Genomic DNA, 10278 nt, shown 5'->3' on the forward strand with positions numbered 1-10278 from the left:
ATTATCAAATTGACTAAACAAAGTATAACCTATCAGATTGAATAATAACTAATTAAGAAAATTATGCAAACAATTTAAAACTCTGCAAAAGCAGTGATTGAGTGAATTATAAATTATAAATTATAAATTAGAGAAAATAAAATAGTTACCAATTATTCATGCTTAAATAGCTTCCTCATTGCCTTGGTTGTGGGAGATTTAGCTCATTATCATGTCGGAAACACGCTCAAAAGTTGATTTCATTGCTCAAATGGTGTTTATAAATAAAAAAATGGGAGAAAAAAAGATTAAAATCGGGTTTGTAACACTTATATCTGTTACAAACCGAGTTGTTACAGAGAACGTTAGAAATAGAGTGTCGTTGTCAATATAGCACAACGACTGTCTTCTACAGTCTAATGTTCTTCGTGTTCTCTTCAATGGCAGCAGTAGCAGCAGATCTCTCCAACTTACGTTTCTTTGCTCTGTTTTCTCCCCAATCTCTCTGTAACCATTCTATGACCTCCGAACAGTCTTTATATACTCAACAGGGCCTAAAAATCTCTGTAATAACTCCACGATAATTCTCAATAACTCTGCCAGACACGGGAAAATATTTGTTCCCTTTTCTTCTCCTGCATGCGTTATACAGCTGCAAATTCTCCTTATTTATCTCTGTCACGACCCAAATGGTTGTTGGAATCTTCCTAGCATGCGCAGTACTCTCTCCAACTCATGCAAATCCCGTGATTATCTCAACTGCACACGTACTCCCCTATTTTCTTCCCAATGATTATCCAGCCCAAGTAAACTCATTTTAACAGCCATACCAGCATTGTTTGGGATTATCACGTTCATCCCAATCGAAATCAGCCGTTGAATCACACTATAACCCCTCCAAATCACGAACTGAAAATCTGTTAGTGGTGTGAAAATTTTCCCGCCATTTTTCTTAATTCAAACGAAGAAGGAGGTTAGCCCTTATCCAACGTCTTGGGTGCCACATAACCAGTGGGTGCTATGGACAAATGGGCTACACATAGCCGTGGTTGCTCCTTAGCAAAAGTGGGGGTCCGTATAGCAAATGTCCTCCAGGGTTCTCCGAGTGATTTTTCGAGCGGAATTTTCCAACAATATTTATTTCCAAAAAATACCTATAAACACACAAAACACCATAATAAGTACGAAAACGAGTACTAACAATACGAAACATTGAGGACAAATTAGACAAAAAAAATGTGTCTATCAAATACCCCCAAACCTATTATTTGCTAGTCCTCGAGCAAAACTAATAAAAATAAAATCCTAACTCACTAGGTGGCCCTAGTGACCGAGATATAGTCTCGGGAGGGTTTACCAGAGGTGTACCCACAAAACCTTTACTCCAGACCCCAGCGAAATTACTCTCATTGACTACAGGAGGAAGTACCTTGATGCGAAATTACGATTGTTGTACACGAGTTTGCACTCTGTATACTAAAATTCATATATAAGTGACAAAACTCTACTCAGATAGTTTCTGGATATCATAACAGGAGTCAACCAATCACATGGAAAGATTAAGAAGATGGATAAAGAGAAAAAATAGATGGTTTAAAGTGAACGGTGTTTCCCATATCTGTCTGAAGGCCTCTGCCAAGATGAACCTATCCTAATGGACTGAGATACCGGTCTGACTAGTATCAACACAACTGGCATATACAAGGGGACCAGTGGTCGATAAACCTAACTCTAGGTCAACACAACTGGCATATACAAGGGCACCAGTGGTCGACTTTATTTTAATTTATTCCGGTTGGTCTGATGGTCTGGTCTCAATTTTCAATTTAATTAATTTTTTTTTTGGTATCTCAATCGCCCTATTTCACCCTATAAATGGTAACAACTTGAATCGTGTTCCCCATGAAGTCACTTAAAAAATAAAAACAAAAGGATTAGGATTCAACGAGATATGGCGAAACTACCATGTGTTTTTTTAATTCTAACACCCAAGCTCTGTGCTTTTATGAATAGACTCTTTAGATGTTTCCATCTAATCAGATTGGTTTCTCAACTTCTATAACCAAGATGTTCCCATCCACTTAGATTGGTTAGTGCCAACCTTAATAAGAATAAGTTTCTAGGCTCTGGAGTTTGTTTATTGCAACTAAAAGCTAACAAAAAGTTTCTTGCCCACCCCCAAACTTAAATCTAACATTGTCCTCAATGTTTCTAATGAAAGAGCAATACCAAAGAGTAAAGTAACATGAGGAATCAGTAAAGAGAGAATTCGGAAAGATAGTACCTGGGTGAAGAAAGAAATCAAAAACTAATATACAACATACAATCGCCTCGATGGTCAATCAAGGGTAAACAGGGTCCTCCAGAGGGACCTCCTAAAAATCACCTGTAGGAAAGGGCTCTAAAAAGAGTTTCAATCTCTGACCGTTAACCTTCGAAGAACTAATACCATATGGTGTCTCGATCTCAACAGCTCCATGAGGAAAGACAATGCGAACAATAAAAGGACCCGTCCACCGAGAACGTAACTTCCAAGGGAAAAGATGCAAGCGGGTATCATACAGAAGAACTTTTTGACCTTGAGAAAATTACTTTCTTAAAATATTCTTATCATGCACAAGTTTCATTTTGTTCTTATACTCCTTAGTGCTATCGTATGCATCTCTACGAATCTCTTCCAACTCATTGAGCTGGAGTTTCCCGTGGGCTCCTTCCTTGTCTAGTGAAAAATTTAGCTGCTTAACAGCCCAATATGCTCTATGTTCTAACTCAACAGGTAAGTGATATGCCTTTCCATACACAAGTCCATAAGGTGACATTCCAATGGGGGTCTTAAACGCAGTACAGTTAGCCGATAAGGCATCGGTAAGCCCAGACGACCAGTCTTTCCGATTAGGATTTACTGTTTTCTCTAATATATGCTTTATCTCCCTATTGGAAACCTCTACCTGACCACTAGTATGTGGATGATATGGGGTACCTACTTTATGTGTAATACCATATTTCTTCATCAAAAGTCTAAAAGGTCCATTACAAAAGTGCGACCCTCCATCACTAATTATAGCTCGCGGTGTTGATAGACACATTTTCGTGTCTGATATAATCTCAATGTTATATATTGTTAGGGCTCATTTTTGTACTCATTATGGTGTTTTATTTATTTGTAGGTATTTTTGGAAAAATAAACTTTTGTGGCGACATTGGCTCGAAAAGTGATGTTTGCACTCTCCGGAGAAATCACTAAATACACCCCGAAGAAATGTTGTTGGCACCCGGACGGAGTGTTAGACGCACCCAGTAAAAGTATTAAAAATACCCTAGAAAATATCTAAAGGGATCCCTAGCAATGGATAAGGGGTACCCAAATTACTAAGGGGAACCCAACCAGCTATTCCCACCCAGCCATTGTTAGGGGGGACACCATCTTTATGGTATAAACACACTGAATTTTGGCGGGAAAATTATTATCAACAGCAAACTCCCTGAATTGGATTTGGACGTGATATTCTCGTGGATTTTCAGCAGACCAAGTTGGTTTGGGCTTGGTTTGATCATACATGCAAGGTACGTGGATTAAAATCGAAGATAAAGGGAGATATGAGAAGATTTCCTAAAATAGGTGAAACAGGGGAGTAGTTGTTCACGGATTTTATGTTCGGCTAAATTTGGTAATACGTGGGGAATGGGATAGTGAATATCTCCTTATGGATTTGAATTTATCAACAAAGGAAAGTTTGGACTAAACAGGGAGACGTGTGAAGAAAATATGAAAATTATATCCGTAACTTTTGGAAAAAGAAAAGGAAGAAAATCAGAGATTTCTTGGAGACTTGATCGTGCTGTGGCATATATATGTATATGTTGCTTGGAGTTCCAAAAGTATCTATTGAGTAGTTTGGGGCCTCTACGTAGTTTAGGGGAAGCTCTGGTACGAAGAAATCACACTGCAGAGAAAGTTGCAGCAGCAGGAAGAAGAAGACGAAGCTGAAGAACATTGGACAGACGAAGACAGTCGCAAAATCCGTGGCCTTTTCTTTCAAAATTCAGTCACTTTGTAGCAATTTTTGTAACAACTACTCAGAGTTCGCAACAGTTCTGTGTTAGGGTACTCTGTAACAGTGGTTGTAACAATTATATCCGTTACAAACACGTTGTTTTATACCTTCTCTTCTTTTTAATCAAGTTTTGATCAACAAGCATGTATTTTGAGCAAGTGGTTAATATGAGGAGCTAATCCCCATTACTGAGGCGATAGAGGAAGCTATTTTTCCAACAAAAAGTGGTATATTCTTATTTATTTATTTATCAAAATTATTTTTATGATTGTTTTGCCTTGATTGAAAATTGTTTGAATGATTCTTGTTAAGCAATTGTTATTTCTTTTGATAGAGCATGCTTGGACCTAGGTTTTTGATGTTCTATGCTTCGGATTTACACCTGTTATTTTGAGAATCTACTTGTTGCAATAGTTTAGAATCAAATTGAACGAAAAAAATTGCATGAATATAAATATTGGATTAAATTATTTTTAATTTGGAAAATAGTGGAATCTTAGCCTCAGTGTTTCTTTTAGTATTGATATCATCTTTGATTGAGTTTGTTATAATTTTTAGTGAGTTTTCTATTTTAATATTAGGATTTGAGTCTAATTAATATCCTTCACAAGTCTGAGAATCGAATCACTTTTACCACTCTCTAATCACATCAATTTTTGGCGCCTCCGACGCAGACTTGTTTTTAGGGTTTTAGATTTATTTTTTTTTATTTTTTTTGTTTTTATTATTTTTGTCTTTTTTTATGTTTTTGAGTATTTATGTTGTGTCTACAGGTTCTGGATCATAAAGAAAATTGAGCCAAGGAGTTTGGTGATTTCATAAAGAGTTGGAGCTAAAGATTAAAGCAAAAAGAACAGAAAAGAAGACAATTTTATTTTAGACAATTTTAGTTTAGGGTTTGTTTATTTTATTTTAAAAAAAAAAAAAAAAAAAAAACTGTATTAGGGTTTATTATTTTTATAATTTTTCTTTATTGTTTTGGACTTTTGGACTTTGGGACATTATTTTTTTTATTCCCTACGGAAGGGTACTTTAAATATAAACTGTTTGCAGAGAAGGAGGACAATTACGATATTGTCGCTGCACCTTGGGTTCGTACACTAGACATCGGAGTCAGTGGCCCGAGTCGACTACAACCGATTCATCCCCCGTCTGGAACGGGAGGTAAGATTCTAAACACTCGCGAATCCCCTGTCAGCGAGTTACTGGACTCCTTCGTATGCATATATGTTGAGGACTTAATACAGACATTTATTTTTCTAGTAAACGGCAAGGCCTGGCCATACAAGATAAGGGTTCGGATTTCATCACCGTTCTCTTCTTGCCCGCTTTAGGAACACGTAACCTACGCAAACCTAAGCCTAAAATTTTGACTATAACGAGACCGATAGGGTAACGAGCTTAACAGGAAAGTCATTCGAAAAATATTGGTTGCTCTTTTAAGCATACTTCGAAGTTCTTGAAGGTTTATGTAAATTGAATGCGTGACTGCGCCGCCTTGTAATACCAGTGAGGCCTTGGGTATCAAAGCTCCGCCGAGCTTCCCTCGCGTCTATTCAACTTACGTTAACTCGGATTGATTCCATAGGGGTTTGCTTAAATTGTAACGAATTCCCGTTCGAAGGATTAGAAGCTGGTCTAGAAACAATCTAAGTGGAGCCATCATGCTTTTTGTTTGCTATAAATAAATAGGTTTGATTTGGTTGAGTCGGCCTTGATCTGTGTTTTCTTACCCTTCCAATTTAGAAAATTTTATTGTATGCCTGAACGTAAAAGAGTCGCACTAGGTAGATTTTCTAAAGAGAAACCTAGTAGTTCGAAGCGTCTCGATTACCTTAATCTAGAAAGTCCGGCTTTTGAAGAGTCTGTTTTTGAACGTTCTTTGACTGAGGAGAGAATCCCTGTTGCTCCGATAGGGCCAGAAATGGCAACTTTTAAAGCTTTGTTGAATCCAACTAGGACTACCCGTCCTTCGTGTATTAAGTTAGCTGAAACGGAGGTATCCTATGAGCTGAAACCTGGGACCTTAGAGATGCTCCCAATCTTTTTAGGGAAAGAAAATGAAAACCCTTATTACCATGTTAGGGATTTTGAGGAAATTTGTAGTACTCTAAGAATTAGAGGCTTAGATGATGATGCTTTGAAACTTAGGTTATTCCCATTTTCCCTGAAAGATAAGGCCAAGTCGTGGCTGTATAGTTTGGACTCCGAGTCAATTGAGACATATGAACAACTTACATCTGCCTTTTTCAATAAGTTTTTCCTTAGGCACAAAACATCGTCTATTAGGACGCAAATATGCACATTTTCACAACAAGAGGGAGAATCTTTATATAGGTATTTGGAAAGGTTCAATAATTTATTATCCAAGTGTCCTCATCATGGTTTAGAAAAGGTTAGGCTAGTTCAGATCCTTTATGAGGGTTTAGATTATCCCACAACGACCATGGTTGAGTCTCTATGCACTGGTAGATTTGAAAACCAAACTGTTGATGCGGCGATGGAATTTTTTTAATGAAATCGCCGAAAAAACCCAGCAATGCAAAAATAGTAGGGCACCCCAGAAAATAATTCTTTTAAGTAGAGGAAACGTTAATAGGGTAGAAGCCTTAGAAGTGGGCCAGACTAGTGGTGGAGTGGAGCCTTTTTGGGAAGGCCAGAATATTGAAGAGCAGGCCAATGCACTTTATAATAACACTAGATTTGATAACCGTCAAAAGATTGACCCATATTCAGAAACCTATAATCCTGGTTGGAGAAACCATCCGAACCTTTCGTGGTCTAAGGGCCAAAGTCAAGGTCAGTTTAGTAATTCTAATTCTCCCCCAGGTTTTGGCTATACTAAGAATCCTTCAGGACTAGCTCAGTTTCAGAATCAGTCAGATAAGAAAATCCTAAGTTTAGAGGAATCTCTTGCCTTGTTAACTCAGCAAACTGCAAAATTCCAGTTATCCGTAGAATAGAGTCTACAAGCTAGTAACAAAATAGGACAAGAAAATAGTCAGGCTATTTCCGAGTTAAAAATCCAGGTTGGTCTGATAAGTGATTCTTTGAGAGAAAAAGGTAAGTTTCCTAGTCAAACGCAACCCAACCCTAGAGGAGTTCATGAATTAGGTGCAAAACCATCGAATCAATTGAATGCGGTTAGAAACCTTAGAAGTGGTATAGTTTTGGACAATAAGGTAACCATTCCCGATAGTGAACATACTGTAGTTCACCTCAGGATCTCACCTCTCAGGACCAGTAGCTGAAGAGACTGATAAAGTTTCTAATGATGTGAATTCGGTTCCTGAAAGGTCTGATTTTAGGCCTAGAGCCCCATTTCCTCAGCTATTAGTACCAACAAAGAAGGAATCGAACTTTAATGACATAGTGGAGGTTTTTAAGCAAGTTACCATAAACCTTCCCTTATTAGATGCAATTAGGCAAATTCCCGCTTATGCCAAGTTCCTTAAGGATATGTGTACGCGAAAGCGAAAACTTAGCGTCCATAAGAAAGACTTTTTAGCTAGTCACGTAAGTTCAATCATTCAGAACACCACAACTCCAAAGTACAAAGATCCAGGTTGTCCTACCATTGCTTGCACAATAGGTAACTTCCGGGTAGAAAAAGCTTTACTTGACTTAGGAGCCAGTGTGAACTTACTTCCATTCCATATATACTTACAGCTAGGACTTGGTGAAATGAAACCTACTCAGATGACACTGCAGTTAGCTGATAGGTCTGTTAAAATCTCTCGAGGTGTTATCGAGGATGTTCTTATTGAGGTCGACAAGTTTATTTATCCAGTGGATTTCGTTGTCCTAGATACCCAACCTGTCCCTGACCCATAGAACCAGATACCTGTGATTTTAGGTCACCCATTTTTAGCTACGTCTAATGCGATCATTAACTGCCGAAATGGTGTTATGAGTTTATCTTTTGGCAATATGACTATGGAGATGAACATTTTAAATGTCAGTAAGCAACCTCATGAGCTAGATGACACATGTGTTGAGGAGGTGAACATGATAGAAGCCTTAGTTCAGGAGTCATTACCAAACATCTTGTCTGAAGACCCATCAGGAAGTTGTCTATCCCATTTTGGTTTAGATTTTGACGACGATAGCACTATTGAACGGGTGAATGCTCTATTAGATTCTACCCCTGTGTTAGACACTGATAGATGAAAAGCTAGGTTCGAACCGTTACCAGTTTCTGAGACTACCCTAATTCCTTCTTTAGAAGAACCCCCAAAGTTGGACCTTAAACCACTACCCGATACTTTAAAGTATGTGTTTTTAGGCCTATATGAGACTTTACCAGTGATTGTAGCTTCCAATTTGGATAGTGATCAGGAAAGTAGGCTAGTAAATGTACTTCAAGAAAATAAGGAAGCTTTAGGGTGGACTATAGCAGACATTAAGGGTATAAGTCCTACTGTGTGTATGCATCAGATTCATTTAGAGGAAGACTCCAAACCTTCTAGGGAGATGCAACGTCGAATGAATCCTAACATGAAAGAGGTATTTCGAAAAGAGGTGCTTAAGTTGTTAGATGCGGGTATTTTTATTACCCAATTTCAGACAGTAAGTGGGTCAGCCCTGTTCAGGTTGTCCCCAAGAAATCAGGTATCATTGTAGTCCAGAATGATAATAATGAATTAATCCCAACCCGAGTGACCACGGGATGGCGTGTGTGTATTGACTATAGGAAATTGAACAAGGTCACAAGAAAGGATCACTTTCCCCTTCCTTTTATCGACTAAATGCTAGAGAGATTAGCTGTACATAGTCACTATTGCTTATTATATGGCTACTCCGGTTATAATCAGATCGTTATTGCCCCAGAAGACCTAGAGAAAACCACTTTTACCTGTCCCTTTGGTACCTTTGCGTATAGACGCATGCCTTTCCGGCTATGTAATGCCCCTGCAACTTTTCAGCATTGTATGATGAGCATATTTTCTGATATGGTAGAACGGTTCTTAGAGGTCTTTATGGATGATTTTTCAGTGTTTGGTTCATCTTTCGATGAGTGCTTCCATCATTTGACATTAGTGTTGACTAGGTGTAAGGAGAAAAATTTAGTGCTGAAAATGCCATTTCATGGTTAAATCAGGAATTGTATTAGGGCATATCGTCTCTTCAAAGGGTATAGAGGTAGACAAAGCCAAAGTTGACCTTATTAAGACTTTACAGGTCCCAAAAACCGTAAAAGATATTAGGTCATTCCTAGGGCATGCAGGTTTTTACCGTCAATTCATTAAGGATTTTAGCTTGATTTCTAGACCTCTTTGCAATTTGCTTGCAAAAGATGTTAAGTTTGTCTTTGATGATGCTTGTTTAGAGGATTTTGAGAAGCTTAAAACTTTACTCACTATTGCCCCGATAGTCCAGGAACCTAACTGGAACCTACCCTTTGAGATTATGTGTGATTCTTCATATTATGCTATAGGCGTCGTTTTAGGACAACGAGAAAACAAATTACTTCATGTGATTTATTATGCTAGCAAAACTCTGAACGATGCCCAAATGAACTACACAACTACCGAGAAGGAACTTTTTGCCATCGTGTTTGCCTTGGATAAGTTTAGGTCCTACCTATTCGGTTCTAAGATCATAATCTATAAAGATCATGCTGCTTTGAAATACCTTTTATATAAGAAGTATACCAAACCTAGATTGATTAGATGGATCCTATTGTTACAGGAATTTTCCCCAGACATTAGAGACAAAAAGGGTGCAGAAAATGTAGTAGCAGATCACTTGTCTAGGTTAGTTGTTAGTTCCCCTAGTGATTCCCTTCCTATAAGGGATAGCTTTCCTGATGAACAATTGTTCTCTGTTTCCCAATCACCTTGTTATGCAAATATAGTGAATTATCTTGTTACTGGTCGAACCTATCAGCATTGGGGTAAGAAAGATCGTTCTAGGTTTTTAGCCGAGGTTAAGCATTTCTTTTGGGACGATCCTTATCTGTTTAAGTATTGTCCGGACCAGATTATTAGGAGATGTGTATCTGAGAGTGACCAGTCTAGTATTATCTATTTTTGTCATGAAAATGCATGTGGGGGTCATTTTAGTGCTAAGAAGACTGCTGATAAGACTTTGCAGTGTGGATTTTACTGGCCTTTGTTGTTTAAAGATTCCCATAGTCATTGTGTTTCTTGTGAGCGTTGCCAGAAGTTAGGAACCATTTCCCGTAGAAATATGATGCCTTTGAACCCTATTTTAGTGATTGAGGTCTTTGATGTGTGGGGCA

The sequence above is a fragment of the Papaver somniferum genome, chromosome 6 (genome assembly GCF_003573695.1).
Source record: "Papaver somniferum cultivar HN1 chromosome 6, ASM357369v1, whole genome shotgun sequence".
In the NCBI taxonomy this organism is placed as follows: Eukaryota; Viridiplantae; Streptophyta; class Magnoliopsida; order Ranunculales; family Papaveraceae; genus Papaver; species Papaver somniferum.